Source organism: Nothoprocta perdicaria, unplaced genomic scaffold (assembly GCF_003342845.1).
Source record: "Nothoprocta perdicaria isolate Ctin4 unplaced genomic scaffold, notPer1 scaffold_2, whole genome shotgun sequence".
Taxonomy (NCBI): domain Eukaryota; kingdom Metazoa; phylum Chordata; class Aves; order Tinamiformes; family Tinamidae; genus Nothoprocta; species Nothoprocta perdicaria.
In genome coordinates, this window is record NW_020455204.1 from 14,726,068 (window position 1) to 14,745,023 (window position 18,956).

The 18,956-nt window shown below is 38.3% G+C and overlaps 2 long non-coding RNA genes across 2 annotated transcripts in view; both read left to right on the forward strand.

Annotated features, from left to right (window-relative positions):
• LOC112946076 overlaps positions 1–18,956 on the forward strand; it is a 69,517-nt gene that overhangs the window by 20,827 nt on the left and 29,734 nt on the right. The gene's annotated exons all lie outside the window — the stretch shown is intronic.
• Positions 16,106–18,956, forward strand: part of LOC112946075 — a 7,731-nt gene continuing 4,880 nt past the window's right edge. The window contains exons 1-2 of the long non-coding RNA XR_003249138.1: positions 16,106–16,270; positions 17,805–17,807. This is a non-coding gene — a long non-coding RNA (uncharacterized LOC112946075). The remainder of the gene's footprint in view (positions 16,271–17,804; positions 17,808–18,956) is intronic.

Sequence of the window (18,956 nt, forward strand, 5' to 3'; positions counted from 1 at the left end):
GCACCGTGCACTCGTCTAGCCCACTGTCCCGGAGCTTCCGTATGAGGATGTTATGGGAGACAGTGTCAAAAGCCTTGCTGAAGTCAAGGTAGACAACATCCACGGCTCTCCCCTCATCCAGCCAGCCTGTCACCCCATCATAGAAGGCTATGAGGTTCGTCAGACATGACTTCCCCTTGGTGAATCCATGCTGACTGCTCCTCAGCAGCTTCTTCTCCGCCATATGCCCGGAGATTCTCTCTAGGATAGAGAGAAATAAATACTTACTTTTAATAAATACTTACTTTTCCTGACTCACATGTACGGGTAGAAGAACTGAAAATCCGGCCTTTAAAATATTCTACTCATACCTGTGTTTTTTCCAAAGACCTCTAAAAGCATTTAAACAATAGACTCCACCTAAAGAAGCCAAATTTTCAATTTCTTCATTCAACTCTGATTTTTGACCTGTATCATAGAAAATTATCACAATTTCAAGTAAAATCTAATATTATGTATATCTAATATGTATCTGATTGCCATTTACTTGTATTTCTCATCAGTCTAATTTATCTCCAAGTTTAGCTTCTATTTGCAGTCTGTCTTTCAAGAACACGAGCATTATATTAAATGTGTGGATTTATTTTTTGTTCTCTGGTGTTATCTGGCTTTCTGTGAAATGCCTGGTGGCACTACAAATAGCGTAATTCTTGCTACGAGTTATTTATAAGTCAAACACCTGTTATTATTGGTGTCCAGTAAAGTCATGGCAGTAATCTAGGATTATCTGCCCCTTGACTATCTTGGATAGCAAAGATCTTACATTTCTGCAAAATCCGTGTGCATGATCTCATTTTACCACTTAAAGTAATTTCATTTGATCAGCTCGTGTACCTATGTGCTTTCTCTTTGCACGTCTCCTCCTGTTTTGAATCTTCGAGTCTTCAAACTGTGTATTTCTCCCTATAGTCTTACTTTGGAAAAATGAAACATGTATTTCCATGCCTCTAGAAACCATTGAAACAAACAAGCAAGCAAAAAAACCCACATACTGTTTCCTTGAGGTCAAAGCCACTGAAGGTTGTTTATCTTTTGGCCAAACATACATAGCAGTACATAGCAAGGTCTATGTTATTAACTGCTGTAATATGCAGGGTCTAATCCTTGTTGTAGCAATACTGGCCAGACTTTTGCTTCATTTTCACTATAATAGAAAATTGTTTTAGATATATGAGTATGAGCTGCTTCATCTTGAATAAAAACACAGTAATATAAAAGTATTAGCTATTTTAGGACCCTCATGCATCTTAATTTTCAGTGTCTGAGTTCTGCATGTTTTCATTTCTGTAAGATTTATTAACTGTGATTATACTTGCAAAGCGCTTAGTAGGTTTTTGATTGCTGCAAAGAAAATAATTGTGCTAGGTAAGAAAAATCAAAGCCTTCCTATTTTATGAAAGAACCTAGGACTCTTATAAATTTGATTGCAAAACTCTGAAAAATGCTGTTTATCAAAATAAAAACATAATGCATCTTATAAAGCTGGATACTTCAGCATTTTCTTAAATAGAAATCTCACCAACAAGCAATAAATAAAATCCTTGTGGTTTTTACTGGCATCTTCTTGGCTGTGTAATTTTGTGTGTGTGTATATATACACATACATATATACATGTATGTTTATATATGTATATGTATACACACACAATATCACTATTGAGAAGACTTGTTACTTAGTAGACAATATTTAGTTAGATGTCAAAAGTCATGTAGTTGAAGTAGTGTTGTTTTGTGAGCGGTAGTGTTTTGAAGGTTGTTATGAATAATCATTCTCTAGATGATTTTTGTAGCATTTTTAACAATATGTCAATTTCTCTACTCTAGATTATTTTGACTTAATAAAGAAATTATGCATTTGGAGAGCAACTACTTGTACCTGCCTCTTAATATGTGAAGTTTTGACAATTTCCCTAGAAACGTCGTTGCTGGAAACAGTGTTCTTAGGATTGGCATTAAAATGTCAGTGCACCAACTGTTCAGAAAGCTGGTGTGTTTCATGATACAAATATTGCCAGCTTCCGAGTCAAGTAGGTATGCCAAGTATGCTCTTTTTATCTTCACTGGCTTTCAAACTTCACCAAAAATAGTTACCTCCTGTTTTATTTCTTTATGTTTTTATGTGATTTATAAGATACTCTGCCCCCAAAGATTTAGAAGTGTGAATGGCTGCTATTTTTAAGTTCTTAAATATTTTATAAACGCATAGGGGTACTTGGTTTCCTCTCTCACTTTTTTTTTTTTTTTTTTTTTAAAAAAAAGGCTTTAATTTTCCTATCGCTTTCAAAACAGGAAAAAAAAAAAAGGAAGTGCAGGGCAGTACCACAAGCAATAGGCAAATTGGGTTCTGAATGTTTTTAAGAGGAGTCACTTTCTTATTCTTTCCCTGAGACATAATTTCTCTTTAGTACTCGCTGTTCATGGGGACCTGGCTGGTGAGGTGAGCAGCGCAGTGCTCCAGTGCCAGCCAACCACGCACAGGGGGATCAGTAAACTAACACTTTTGTAACAGGAGTCAGAGTGAATGGAAATAAATTGCTGGGCTCTATCACAGATATTTTTCTCATTTCTGAGGCTCAGAAATTTACATGTGGTTATGCACTCCCCTCTAAATTGATATTTCAGATGCTTCTCTGATGTCTGGGGTACAAACGTTTTTATTGATTTATTCTGGAGGTGTATGGCCTCAGATAGAGGCTCATGGCACTATTTTGATACTCTCTCAATCAATTCTAAGATTTCTGTGAAATTATTTAATATCCTTTTTGCTCCAAATCATTGGTCACAGATTTACGTAGGAAAAAGCCCTGAACTTTTGCAGAACAACCATAAAGTTTCTCTCCCTTTTTAATGTTTAATTCTTTTAATTGTTTTCATCTTAATTGATGTGTGAATTAATTTTTCCCACTTAAATCATAGTAATATCTTGAGCTTTTTGTATTTTCTAGGTGTACTCTAATAGCCAACTTTGAAACACTGAAAAGATAAGGAGTACGTAATCTATACATTGCCATCTTCATTGACACAGATTTTTAATGCATTTTAGAGGGGGTTGCTTTTTGCCTTGCCACCAGTTAACCTATAAATAGTTGCAAATGCAAATCTTCCCTGTCTCTATTTTTGCTTGATTTCTCATTCCAGTGGCTTTCTTTCAAGCAGCACTCATAAATATTCTGTAATAGATGAAAATATCCTTGAAGAGCAAATGCATTCCTAACGTGTTGTAAATGTCAAAGGAAGGATACAGGTAAAAATTATCTCTGGATCTCTTATTTCCCTTAGAAAATACTAGAATAAAATTCCCCAGAGGGAAAGAAGCTCCTAAGGAGAACTGATAATGCTATTTCAAGACATGTGATCTTTGAGATCTGCTGGATGTTCAGGTTTGTGGAAGGCTGTATCTGATTTATTCAGTTACTTTTTGTTCTAAGTGCTGCCTGATTTGAGAATTCCTCTAAGGCTGTGAGAGAGCTGGAAGCTGAAACTCCATTTCCCTTTGAGTCTCCCTTCCCAACCTTGACTTGTGCCTCTAATTCCATCATGTTTTGGAGTATTTTCTATCTTGGGGAGACCCATAGTCATGCACTTTTCTTCCTTATCCTAGCGATATATATCCTAATATGCAGGAGTACAAAAAGGCTTAGAAAAGTTAAAGATTACTCTTACAAAAAGAGTAGTCAACTGTGTTCTGTAATAGCCATGTTATGTGCAGTGCATTGTTGTAGCTCTCTACAAATTGTATATAACTTGTTGATTAGTATTTTATATAAGCTTAAGTGGATAATCAAATACTTATATATTTTTGATCTCTATCAAAACTGCATAAGTGTAGCAGAGCTTACCAGAATACCTCATCTCTGAATAAAATGTACTGGGAGGGCTTTGAAGACCATTTGGAGGGAAACGGTGGTTGAGCTGTTGTATGGTGAGAGTTGAGTAAGATGGAGAGATGGGAGACAAACTGGGGGAAATCTGTAGTGCTAAGAGGGCTTGCAGTGCTAGATTAAATAAAAGATAAGTGGAAAGATAGGCAAGCAGGCTAGATGAATTTAAGATTGCCAGTTGTCTCTTGTAATGAAATCTCTTGTGTCTGCATATGCTGCATTAAAGAGGCAGAAAGGAGTATCAGAAAGATGGAATTAAGTGTAATAAAATTTAATGTGTAGCTCGGAACATATGAAAATAGAGAAGGCTTGACGTGTCAGAACACTTCAACTTTTCAAATATTTTCCAAGAAACTGTTGGTACTATTTTTAATTCTGCTGGTCACAGGAAGTGAATTTCCACAGGTTATTAGTATAAACATTCTTTGCATACTGTTGCACCTCTGGGCAACAGTAAAATCAAGGACAGGTTAGCAATATCCCCAAGGCTTTACCAAAATGGAGTTTTCCCTCAGTGGTTAAATGTTTCACTTTAATTCGGAATTAACAATGGTGTTTAATGCTCTGTATCTCTCTTGGGTTGTAATTTCATTTTTCTGGTTTTATCTACTTCCCCTAAAACATGGGAATATTTGCAGTACAAGCCATAAAAATATAAAAGAACAAGATTGAATTCTGAAGGTACTTGTTGTTCTACTTCTCAGTAGGAGAAACAGAGTCCTGAGGGAATGAGATGATCTAATTGGGCTAATATAAATTGTGAACAATGACAGATTCATTTAGAAGAAACCTGAAATAAGAAAGCAGTTTAAGGGCACTGTTGTGGGATTCAAAACTAAAATGCACTGAAAAGGTCTTGGGCGTGCAAAAATAAACCGATAGTAGCATGAATATTTCTTTCTCTCGTCCTCTCTTCACATAATTTGTTTCTTGTGACGCTGTATTCAGAAACTTGCCGTTAGCGTTTATGGGTAGTAAATCTTCAGCTTGCCATAGCCTGCCAGCCCCTCGGTTTCCTCACACGTTCATTATTGTTGCAGGCTGTAATGTAATTTCCCAAAACCTGCACATCAGCGTTCTTAAGTGTGCAGGTCCTGATCATTTTTTTCAGATATGATATGTTTATATGAAATAGCTTTTACTGAAGTTTGGAAAAATGAAGTTAAGAAAGAATGGTCTGAAAAGCATGTATTTGTCTTCTCCATTGCCCAGGCTAAATAAGATACGGCAAAAATGTTACAAGCAGCAGCATTTCCTTTCAAAGCTATTCTTTGTCTTTTCTTTAATGGACAGCATTTTTTATTTTATTTATTTTTATTTTTATTTGCAAGTCCCACTTCGCAGCTGCTTTAAACCTGTGTGCTTAGAACAGCTGAAAGGTACACATACCTGTCTTCTGACTCCTAGTGCTTAAAATTGCATCCCCACATTGCTTGCTGTCTTCTAATCATTACTGATTTTGTCTTACTTTGCAATCTGGAAAGTTGTTATCCAAAAGTTCCTGTTATTGTATTTATGAGTTTGTTTTGTGTAGTTTGTTAGTGATATTTGCCCTGATGTCTCTTCCTTTCTCTCGAAGCTGGCATAATCTGTGGCCTAATACATTTGGGAAGTAATTCTGGGTAACTCATGATACGTTGCCAAAATATGGTGCTGTGCTGTGGCACCTTCAATGATATAGCTCTTGTAATGAGAAATCCTACCTCCCTCTTAAGGAGAGACAGCTTGCAGTTTTTCTCCATGGAAAGACACCAAAAAAACAAGACTTGAGAAAACAATGTCATTTTTTTTAGCAAAAAATATATTGTATATTTCAGGATATATTGGGTACTTGGCAACTTGTATGACTTTATTTTCTAGCCTAGTCTTATTTTTTTCATGAGTTGGTTGTATGTGGAGGGGGGGAAGTTTAGATTGTTATTTAAAAAAGAAAATATACTTTTTGCTTTCATTCTAGATGCTGCTTTTCCAATGTGAATCTTTCTCAGTGTAATTTTTTTGTAGGAAAAATGTTTTGACCCTAATTATGTCCAATTGCAAAGTATCTGTCTCCTACCCCTGCTAATTTTTGATATCTTTTAAACACAATAGAAGTGACAGCAGGAATTTTTGCACTTGGTTTAAGCTAACAAAAGAGGATCATGAAAATTTGATCACATTCTATTTAAATAAAGCACTGTTGGAAAAAGGAAAGCAATTGCTCTGGGCGAACCAGATTGTTTTTGTTGTTCAAATGCCAGGCAGTAATAACTACTCAATAGATGAACTAGTAAAGGACTAGGTCAAGTTATATAATAAAGCATCTTTAGAAAAGTAAATGAAGCTTGGGCACATCAACAAAAATAAACTCTCTCTCTCTGTTGCAAGGAGGGAGAATGGCTTTGGCACTCCCATGTTCCAAAAGAGAAACCATGGCAGGATGTTCAGGGTAGGGCCGTACGAAGAGGAGCCTAATCTGAAGAGAAATATCTGATTAACTGTGAAAATCTGGAATCATGTGCAAACTGTGCATTTTTCCCATTCAGACATCTTGGCTCCTTCAGGTATAGGAGTGTCTTGCAATAATCTAAGGTAAAAAATTGACTGTTGTCTTGGGTTCTTCACTGTCCATGCACAAGCACGTGGGCTCCAGAGTGAACTGCAAATTCAGCGTGGATACAAGGTGGAAGTTCTGGGAAATGATGTTTTTTATGTAGCTGTGCAAGTTCAGAAATCAGTATTATCCCCCATACATGAAAATGCTTAGAGTGTGAGGATACTTTCTCATAAAAGTTTTAGACAGAAAGCAATTAAAAACAGATCCTCATGACAGAGGCATCTTCATATTGGCAAAAGGGAGACTATATTATAATATATTTAAATCTATAGCTCATCCAAATGTTACAGAACCAAAAATTTATTTTTAGGCTACCTAGTAATAGCAGAATAACAACAACAAAAAAGTAGTAGTATTTGTCCAGCTACAGTGAGATTTCTTCTCACAATGATCAGTGAGACGATGAGATCAGCAATTGGAGACTTTCAGGAGTATTTTCACTTAAATCTCATCCTTGTCCAGAACAGTTCCACAGTCTGCTTTAAGCATGCAGGAGCATGCGGATTGTTTTGAAACAAGGGTCCTTCCTATTGCTGTTCTTCTACATTATATGAATTATTCCAAGACGGAGAGCCATACAAACCAATCTTCCTTCTTTTTTCTTTTTTTCCCCTAGCTGGTGGAAAGGAGGTTCCTGAGGAAATAAAACTGGTATATTATTTAGAATCGGTAATTATTAAAATGTGAGGAAAATCCTTTAAGTGTTTTCATGAGATAAATGTTTTATTTTTTCAGAGAAAGTCAACCAGTTAAAACCATCTGTTCCTCATTTATCTCTCTTTTGTTTTTCTTCTTTTATCTTACTGGAAAACATGGAAATAGGCTAGTAATACATGACTGACCTGGGTTTTCTCTGGAGACAACGTACGAGTGAATCTGGCTAATGATAATTTAGTCGTGTAGGATAAAATGTGATTATTGAATTGAAGGCAACTTGAAAGAGAGTGGATTTATCCAGTTTAATCAAGAGACAAGAACTAAAGCTGTGCAAATGCAGCAAATTCTTTATTGACCAAAACTAGTGAGGGTATCTTTGCAATTAAGATGCTTATACCTGACAAGTAACCTCTGTAAGGGTTTTTTTTTCCCCAATCAAGTTCCTTGAACATAAGGTAATTCTAACAGAATATTTTTAACTGAACAGCTTATCTTTTCAATTTTTAATACAATTTCTACTGTAGTGGCTGCTGTCCTATTCTGATGGGGGAAAAGCCTGAAGTCATAATTTCTGTGATATAACATGGTTTCTATTTGGTAGTGACTGAAGTTCTACCTGTCGTGTGCAGTCCAAGCACTGGATGCTGAAAAAAGTATTCAACCCTATATTAATGCTGATACTGTATAAAAAGAACATTCACTCTCTGTACCATGTAAGATCTTAAAAGTATTATTATTCTTCTAGTGTTGGGGGAGTAATTTCCTATTAGTAGTACTTCTTGCTCCTGACAATGAAACAAATAATGGTATTCCTCAGTCTTTGATCACTGTTGCTCAGGAGCACTCATATTTTTTTATTTTTTTTTTTTTTGTGCCAGCCTGTGGAGATGGGAAAGATGAGATGCTCCAATGTCATTACCAATCATGCAGCTAACTTCCTCTTCTGAACTTTTATGTTGGAAGTTGAGTCAAGCAATGAAATGTTCTTTTGCTCTGCTAAACCAAATACGGATTATTATTGCTTACTTGCAACCTTATAACACTTGATTTCATAAAAACTGCTGAATTTCCTTAGGGTATGGAGCTGAAAGATTATTTGAATTGATGCTTAGGACCTTTATCAGATCAGATGTCTAAGACTGTGATACTGCTAAGAAACTGCAGTGATTTCTTTTCAACTTCTGAGGTCTCAATCATGGGTACCCAAGTACTTACCCAGCTATCTAGAGTGCTCCCAACTAGGAATCAAAGGACTGTTTTTCAGTGCCTGTGGGTCACACATGAGACTGAATTCCCTGGTTGCTTTATTCCCCTGCTTTTTTCATCTCTAATATTCACTTCCATTCTGCCTCCTTCCATCTTTGGTCCTTGGGGACTGATGCAAAGTTGCATTACAAAGAGTGAAGAGAGACTTGCCTGAAGCTGTAAGGAGCTGCCATTGACTTCTTGGAGCCAAGTATATTGTGGCAAAAGAAAGTGGTGAGAGATGAAAAAGAAAAATGATGATATTACACAGACGTTATTTCAAAATCTGCAGTTGGATGTAGTATATGACTTCAAGATCCTAATGTCCCCTTGGAAGTTTCCTTTATGGGGCCAGCAAAGTCAAATGGGTATGTTGCTCTGACTTAGATCCTTGATCGTTTTATCTGAAGTTCCTGCTGAGTAGCTTCTTCATTCTTTGATTCACCTCCGAATTTCAAGTTGACTTAAAATAGTAATTAAATCGTATTTTTGGAAGGTGTTTTGAATTGTCTGCAACTAAATGCACAAAATAGAGTTTATTTACTTTCCAATTTTCAAATTGTGGACACATGTGAAGCTTATTATCTGTGAGTAAGCTTGAGCTCAGGTTTATTGAGCTATGTGGGTGGTTTGATAAACTCTAAGTGGGTTTAGACTGGTTTAGGTTGATTTTTTTTCCTCATTTGTCGGAGTTAAATTATAAATACATTGCAAGTGCTAATCAATTGTACTGTGTGGATGGAGAGCTTATGGGCCACTGTTACAATTGCATCACTGAGTGAAGTTGAAAATAGACAAGTAACAGCACATGTGCTCCAAAAGACCTTCATCCTATAGCTATCCATCCTATAGATTCCCATAGGAATGTTCAGACTGTTTTTCTTTATGATGTTGCAGGACCCCTGTATGAGGGAAAAGGCATATACCACAAGGCTGGCACTATGCTAGTAGAAATTGCTCTCAAAACTGGTACTTGATATGTAACTTCTAAAGTTTTAAAATAATTAACAGAATCATTTTTTAATGAAGGACAGCTGGATCAAGATGGCCACAGGTGAGAAGTAGGCTTTGAAGAACTCTTTGAGCTGTTGCCTGTCCTGTTTCTTAGGCTGAATTCTCACTGCCTGCGTTCTAAACCTGGGACCTCCTTCAGTTTGCTAGGAATTTTTGTCCTTTTATCTGATGTAACTGCATCATATTCACCCAGATGCGTTGTAATTTGTGCCAGTTGAAATGAGATGTGAAGAAGCTACACGGGCATTACTTGGCAGGGAATGCAACGCTCCATGGTCTAGAACATTGTGGATGCTTCATGGTTATGTTCAGATTATGTCTGAACATATTATGTGTCGCTATGTCTGAACATATGATATTTGGATTATGATTGATTCAGATTATGATATTCAGAATATTCAGACTATGTCTGAACATATAATGTCTATATTACATGTATTTAAATGAATACACATTGTTTCCTGAAGTTTTTACTTACTGATCTATATGTGGATATTTGTTGTACTTAGACATCTCTCATATCTGATTTAATGGAATGACTATTCAGTCTTCCTAAAAAATGCTACATGCATACGATACATAAATAAGAAATATTTTGTACCCAATTCTCAATTTGATGTTAGGGCCCAAATGCAAAATATGTTGATGTTTTTGTTTTTTTATGGGTGTGATACGGATATGTTTGAGGTGCATATTGAACCTATAGTCTACTAAGGCTATGGTTTCTATAGCAGGGACAATAATTCCTTCTGATTTTTTTGTTCTCTTTGTCTCTTCAGTTGCATGGAGATGTTAAATGTGTGCATAATCTAATACAAGCAAGTTATAACAACATCAGATATTTTTTCCACAAGGGGAAGAGTTTGAAATTAATGACAGAAAATAATTGTCCTTTGTCTTGAAGGCAAAACAAACTTTTGATGAGTGGAGTATTTGAAATTAAGATAGGAGTGTAAAGCCCCCCCAGTGTGTGTGTACACGTGTGCATACACACACACACAAATCTCCAATGCTTGTTGACAATAGTATTTTTAAATTATTTTGGTGTGTATAAGAATACTTTGCATGAGTTTGTTCTTAAAGTCAGAATATATTACTGCATTTACAAAAAAATGTGCTTATCAAATAAGGAAGATGTTGGTGTTTTGCAGAAAGATTGACAGCACTGTTCATGCAGGATTTTAAAGTTAGCTTTGCCTGGAGAGATTCAATTTATACTGAGCAGTAAGAGACCAAGTGCTCTAGCTACTGCAGGGAGAATTTTATACAGCATGCACAGAACTTAAATGTGTAACATGAAAACTGCATTTGCCATTTTATGTTTCATGAGGTGAGTCCAAGGCTGTTTATTCTCCAGCATAATTCTCCAGCAGGCTGGGGAAGGTCGGATTGGGAAGTTGCTTGTGTTTGACACTGTAGCATCCCAGAGTGATGAATATTTAATTAGGCTGGTGAGGGCGGTGTGGGAGGTTAAGGCAGCGGCAGTTCCTAGTTGACTGTCTGCAGTATAATCTTAGACTGGTGTGTGAAAATGAATCCTTGGAGAAGCTTCAAGGACATCAAGTAGACAAAAAAGAAGGGCACTCTGTTCAGCTTATTATGGAGGAGTTAGAAATAATGGAAACAAATGTTTATTTATTATATGTTACACTGGCCAAAGGTCTTGTGCTCTGACAGGCTAAGCCCCACTTTGTCTTATTTTTAAACTCCAAAAATGTAATTTAAAATTGTTTTAAACTGTAGAGGCTGGTGGTATAACAGTGATGGAAGTAATTTCTTTTATGGAGGTACTAGCTATTAAAGTGGAGCACATGGATAATTTGTTGTTATTATGCAAGCTGCTTGAGAGAGCAGTCGTTGTTCTGTAGTACTGTTTTAAGCAGAGCAATAGAGCTGCTCGATTTTTGAGGGCATTATTCTTACCACACTTTTAGTAGGAGTCAAAAGAAATGTAGACAAAAAGCAGAAAGACTGTTAATCTTCAGTGGCATGAGACAGGATAACCATTTTGTATTATAGTGTGAATAAGCAATGGTTGGGATACTAGAAAATTTTTCATTATGCCATCAATGGTAAAAGAAAATCTGCCTTCATACCCGGGAGTCCTGATAATCCCCCAGTTCTCCATGGAAGTGCCCTTGCCACAAAATTCACAGCAATGAAGGAGATCGGGGCCTATCCCAGCTGTTTTGATATGGAGTGAAGGAAGAGGAAAAAATTGCTGTTACAGTGACCTATAACATCCACGATGGGCAGCAACAAGCAATAGCTATTTTAAAGCAATAAATTTAACTTCATCACCCAATATTGCTATCAAGTGGCAGGAAAGGGAATGTGTACCTTAATTTCTGCATCCTAGGTCTCACATTCAAGAGTATAGCTGTCACTGGTTTGTGCTGGTATCCTGGATTCAATCTTGGCAAATGAGGTGCCAAAGAACTTTTGCTGCTCTAAGCTGTGGCTGATATGCTCATACAAACAGTGAATAATTCTGAATTAATACTGCAGCTTCCAGTGAATTCCCCAGTGCAGGGCTTGGATTCTATTTCCACTTCACAATTATTTGCCCAACTTTGGACGCCTTGGTATAAGATACTGTCGAACTGAGAAGAAAACAAAAAGATCAGAGAAGAGCTATAAAATGAATAGGTTAGAAAATATAATTTAGGAAGACTTGGGTGTAGGACAGATAGGGAGCCACTGCAAGAAGATCTAATGATGGTCATGTACATGTGGCAGCTGTTTATTATGCTGATCATAAACATCTCACTGATACCTTGTGTTCACCCATCTGTTTTTACCCATCTGTTATTTCTTGCCATGTGTTTCACTTGTAAATATTAACTCTGTTGTTTGAAATAAGAAGGTTAGAAAGTCTCCAATGAAATGCTTGGTTATAGAGTCCAGCATTTGCATTCAGATCATTTTGCAGGTGCTTTTGATCTTCAATCAATAGTGAGGAAATCCAGTGTCTGGAAGTTGTCAGTGTTCTGGATTGGCTTCCTGCCCTTGTCCTTCTTGGTGAGGTTGAGTTTGTTAGAAGCTTCAGATTTGCTCTTAGGCATAGGGAGGCTACTTTGGAAGGAGTTCTGTGCTCTTAAAAGGGGGCAGAATATTTAAATAATATAAATGTACATAATGAAAGAAGTGTATGAGGGACGTAGTCTGATCAGCTTGTCATTTTAACTCATGCTGATACTTTTTTGCTATCAGATTGACAAATTCATCAGGCGTGCACTGTCACCTTTCCTCTTGCTGTGTATTACACTGCTTTTTGCAGCTTGTGTTTGCCATTGTTAGGTAGTATGACAGCTGGATTGAATGTCATATATTTTACAAGTGATCATTTTGCTTTATTACTAAATATGATCTGTGCTTAATAACATTTTTCTCTCTGAAAATGTTTTCTAGCTCAAAGTTATTTACCATTTAATGCCACATGATCACAGTGCTCTCTTCAGAGACTGGCAGTCCATTTGCAGGTATGGTTTTCTGAAGGATGGCTAGGCTGGACTGTCTCACCTAGCTATGCAATTTAGAAATCATTTTTTGACTTACTTATTTTACAAAGATTTCGTATTGCTGATGAGTGAATTCTGCTTTGTTTATGATTGTTTTCTTTGCAGTGCAATGCTATTCCTGCTCAGGGACCTATGCAGGAAATGCTGATACATTTCTGCTAATACTGACTCACACCGAACAAAGGATTCACATAGTTTCCTTTTTCTGTAGGCTAGGATTTAAGCTACATCAGTGTCTATCCCAGTTTGGGATATGCTTAGTGCTCACTTTAGTTCCTACCCTTGGGGTGCTTGGTGCCTAGGGCAGTGATACTGAGACCTTAACTTGAGTTCTGAAAACTCATATGGAGTTGCATTTAGGGAACAGCTGAGGTACTTTTTCAAATTAAATTTCATCAAATCAATCAGTTTGTCCATGTGTTTTCTTATTGTGGTGGCACAAGAGATGTTTTAAATTATTTTTTCAGTTTTGCCTAAAAATCTTTGACTATTATTGACTATTATTGACTATCTTTGACTAATATTAATTTCTTAACATCTGTATGATGTATTTTGTACATCCAGAAGAATGTTTTGCTTTGCACTTAAATTCAGTTGCCAGTTATTGTCAAGGATTATATTAAAAATATATATATTCACATTCATTTGATGCCTCCCAAGTATTTAATTTTTTGAGTGTTTTTTAATCTTCTTCTGGGATGCCTATCATCTGAATTGGGTAAACTCATTTGAAAATCCAAGCGCTTAAAACTATATTTCCTTATTATTTTCCCTACTATCTGAAAAACCTAATTTTGTTTCCTGTGTGTATGTTTTATTCTTTCCCATAGTGCTTAAATAGTAGCTTTTAATTTCTTATTTCTAGGTATGCAATTCTGAAGTCAGAACTTCTAGGAACTATTTCAGATGCCTCCTATGTCGATAAGTCAGCTTTTTATTTTAGTTCAGGACTAAGGATTTGAAATTACTTAGTGGACATTGCTAATGCATCTAAAATATATTTACTTGGTGCAAAGAGAGGCTGTTTCTACATGAGGTCTTTAGTGTCCCATTGATACAAAAAATGATAATTATTATTCATAAGATATGTTGGTATTCCCCAGCCCCAACAGTCTTTCATGCTATTCAACAATATTTGTCAACCATGCTTTTTTATTATTATTATTGGTACCATTGTAATCTGTTTCCATGATCTGCTCTTCTTGATTTGGGGTAAGCAATTTTATTCCAGCAATTAGTGCTCATTTGTGTTGAGCACAGGAATAATGGGAGCTAGAGTCATGTCCAAGCTGTTTGAATACTGAACTGCTTTTTAAAAGCCACTTAGTGAAGCTGGTCAGAAACCATTCAGGAACACTTTCTTATGCAGCACTTTCCGTTATTTCTTTGCTGAAATGTAAAAGGCTTAAGAAAAAGCGTACCAACTGATACTGCTTTGTTTTAAGAAGGGAGGAAAAAAACAGTGTGTGGTAAAAACATCCTTGTTTAAAGCTTTGAGAAACTGATATTTCAGTTTTTCATTTTGAAGTAACATTGCTGGTGAAAGTTTGGTAAAAAATTAAAAATGTCAAAAGATTAACAAAGCTCTGGGAGTCCAGTAGAGCACCTTTTTTTTTCATGGGCCTCTTCTGTCCTCATCTAGTGTAGAGATCCTTCAGTGTCTAGCTTTCAGAATCTATATTCGGCTCTACTAGCTATTTAAGGAATTTCCTTTTCAGAGACAAAAGGAGTTTCAAACCTGGTAAGGCAGCCTGTGATATATGCTGCCTAGGAAGTCTTCTATCAAACTCTTCTTGGCGAATGCTGCTAAGCCTCCTCAGAGGAATAGTTGTTGCTCAAGATGAGTGGCTGCAGAAAGTGTTGTAAACATGAAATATTGAAATTTGCCTAGTCCCGTCTCCAGCTAAACTCTGAGCTCTGCTGAAAATGGGGCTTCCAGATGCTGCTTAATTTTGGCTCCTGTTGTTGCATGCTTATGCTGCAGATCCTGGTACTTTGTGTGGAAATGGTCACCGGTCTAACTTGGATACTTTGATGCATTGTGTCTATGCTGTGTTTATCTCTGCTCAGTGCGTATTACAAAGAATACTTTGAAGATCTGCATGCATGCTTGTTGCAATTTTAAAAAGGCATTTGCCAACATGTTTGGTTAATGCTGCCATTAAATTAGATCTGATGAACAGTGGTATTCTTCTGTTAAGCTTTTCCTAATGGATTCTCTGCCTTTTTAACTGAATTAGGCATTATGCACTGCATCAGCACCTAATGCAATAGTCGGAGTCATTCTATGTTTGTATATGGCAGGGAAAGGGATTTTGCTTTTCCTCCAAGGGAAGGGAAAACATTCATGTGATTCTTTGGTCATGAATGAAGACTTCAGAGCATTTTTGTCAACAGGACAGACTTATCACACAAGTCGGAGAATATTTAGAGGGGCATAGGAAGGGATGCATGGAGCTTCCCTAAGGGGCTCATTTGGGCCAGGTCCTGCTGCATGTGGCAGAGGCAGCTGCTCACCTGAGCCAGGGAGCTGGAGGAGCTCTGCAGCCCCAGGTACACGTGGCCTCTCGAGCTGCAGGTGGCATCTCGCTCCTTGTGTCCCATCCAGGTGCAGGGCACCATGCGTGTGCCTGGTGGGTGCTGCTGAGGGAGCCGGGGACCGCATGACCAGGGACCCTGTCCAGCTCCCCGCTTGCTTGCACGGCGGCAGCTCAGGCACGGGCCTGTCCCTCTGACCTTGAGTGCGCCGAGCTGTTTCTAACAGGTCTGTGCGCTTTTCTTGGCAGAGTCGGGGGCTTTGGGCAGAGTCGGGGATTGCATGTGCCTCCCTGTGTGTGCATGCAGGGGGTGTGTGTGTGCATGCACGTGTGTGCATGCCCATGTGTGCACGTGGAGTGTGCGTGTTCGCACGTGTGTGCGGATACATTGTGTGCACGTGGGGTGTGTGCGTGCACATGTGTGCGTGTACATTGTGTGCACGCGGGGTGTGCGTGTGCGCGCGGGCTCATCTCCATCCCCGCGTCCCGCCCGTGCGGCGCGCGCGGGGCGGGCGGCTCCGCCTCCGGCCGCGGAGCGCGAGGCTGCGGCGCCCGCGGAGCCGCCGCGGGCTGCGGAGCGGCCCCGGCTGCGGCCCCGGCACCTCCCCGGCCGCCGAGCGAAGTTTTGCAGCGCGGAGCTGCCGCCCTGCGCGGGCGCCTCTCCCGGCTGCGCTCCGAGGGACGCGCCTAAGATGAGCGGCTGTCGGAAGCGCTGCAAGCGGGAAATACTGAAATTTGCCCAGTACCTGCTCAGGCTGATCACGGGGTCCCTGCACACAGGTAACGACCTGCTCGCTTTCCGTGCGCTCGAGGTGGGCGCGCGGCGCGGTACCACCGACACCGTCTGCTTTCTCAAATAATGAACGCACCGTGTCGTGCTGTAATTCTCTTCACCTTGCACACAAAAATGATCTATGAGATGCTTTATGGCCAAGTATAATAAAATAGTGTATACGGTGGTGTTTTTCCTGCAGTGCCGGGGCAGTGTGATAGGGTTTTCTAAGCATTGGGACACCGGGCTCCATCAGAGCGTGTGTGTTCACCTGTCAGCACCGACAGCAGAGGCGCTGCCGGACGGCTGCCCGGGGGCCGCCAAGGATTCAGCCCTTTGCTCTTCCTTGCCCTGCTTTAACCTAACAAGTAGACAGCAGCACAAGGTGTTATTGGCGTTTCTTCCCTCAGATACCACTTTGCTAAACTTAAGCTGTGAGTCAACTGCAAAGTGTCTGCAAGACGTTTTAATGTGTTGCTGCAAACCTTGAAAAGAAAGCTTGGGCTTTTTGCCTTTAAGGAACCTGAGATGCTGATGGCTGGAAACTTTCTTAGTTGATGTTTAGAGGATTGTTTCTTCCGTTTTGACAAATTTTGCAGTATCAGTTGAGGCTTTTAAGCTAGACTGAACAGGCAGTGTATTTTCTGAAATGTGAAGAAAAGAAACCCTTATCTTTACAAATTGCCTTTTTGTATCTATAGTCTGTGACTGATAAATGTGACAACTTATGTAATAACATGTCATCTGGGATTGATAAAGTATAATTGTACTTTCTAGTCTTCACATGTATTTTCTGTTGGAGAATTCAGAGGTGAAAGCTCTGCATTAGCAGTTAATAACCAATTATAATAATGTGTTTATCAAGAATTGAACACTTTTCAAAACATTTCTAGTACAGTAAAAGGTATTACTGATTTTCTTTTTTCTTACAAAGCAAGTGGCAATATTTAAGAGCAAAACTGTAAGGTTCACACTTTACATTAAATACTTTAAGTACTGAAATCTGCAGTCTCAGATTTTTCAGGTATAATGATTGAAAGATCCACCACCAACGGCCAGTGCTTTCTAGTGCTCTAGTGCATTGTAACTCTAGTTGGACACAGGCTGACAAATACAGTAACTTTCAGGCTTTCATATCAGGGAATTCCTTGACTTGTTCTATATCCTTCCTAGTGTATTGTGGTTTCTCTTCTCTGTGTTTTATTCTGGTTAAGATTTCTCCGAAACACTGATTTCTTGCTCCTGGGGATTGTTCTGGAAATTAATATACAATGTAAGAGGAGAACTTTATTAGAAACAATGTACTATTATGTCACAAAGTCATTTGTGAATGACTTCTTTTCCTGCATATCAGATGACACAGGTTATGTGTATATTTCTTTCAGGCTTGTACTTATTTTGAAAGCTTTCCACACTGGTAGTTTCAAAACTGTTTTCAGGAATCATTGTGGATACTTTTGTGGATCCTTCTGTTACTACTATGAGAAGGTCTTTCATTTATAATTAAGAAGCCCATTTGCAAAGTTTCATATTACCAGAAAGACAGTGGGGTGATATGGAATGTATTTCATTAAAAGGAAACAAGCAAGCAAAAATAAGCAACACCTTTGTTATTCTGCATAGCACTTAAAGCCTTTCTGACAGAACTTTTAAAACTGAGAGACAGGCCCAGGAAATTCAGGTCATTTCAACAACCACAGAGGCTGTTAGGATAATAACACCTCGTTGTGCTCAAATGCTGAAACAAGTGGGATCAGTGATACATGCTGAACCTCAGAGCGATGCAGAATTGCACTGCTCTGTTCTTGCACAGCCCAGTGTGCACTTTCACAAGAGTTGCATTAAGTTATAATTCTCACTGCAGAAGCTAATGCATAATGCATTATGTTGATAATTGGTTGATCATTAATGAAGATGAATGAGAAAGCCTAGTTGAAAGAGTTGGGAATAGCAATATCTTTAATACACTAATTAAAATATAATTTTCTGTCTTGAGTATTCCAAAATGTAGGATAGCTGTGAGAAACAAAATGCGTGCTTATTTAGATTACTACATGCCGGCAGTCAGCCGTGCGCTTGTGGCTCAAGTTACCAATATTTTTCAGAATACAGAAGTTTCCTGGGGAATGCAGTGGTAAACACAATGATTTCCATGTTGTACGAGTTAGCCCCTGCTTCTCTTCCAGATATTCTCTAAGTTTTAAATTATTCTTCAAAGTTGGAACTACGCTTTGAAGGAGCATACATTGAATCTGATCCATACTTTTATGCATTTTGAGTATATACCTAATCTGTATCAATATGATTTGGAACATGTTTTGTTGAGGTCCATCTACCTTCATTTGACAACTACAGAAAGCGCTAGGAGGAAGGCTGAGCCTGGGCTATAGGCCCAGCTATGAAGTCACTGATTACTGGTCTTACAGCTCACATTTCACAACCACTTACAACGCTATGGGCTTGGTACAGGATAAATCTCAATATTTAAACTAAAAATAGAGATTATCTCAGCCCTCTGATATGTGCGAACATGGACTTATTACCAATACTCAACTCAGTTCTTACAAAAATTAATGAAACTATCTCCTTGCCTGAAGGCAAATGGTACATAAATCTTTATGATGGAATTTCAATGGCAATCTCTGCCTGAGTAAGTCCAGTCACTTCCATTTTCTCCGATGTAGCGGGGGGGGG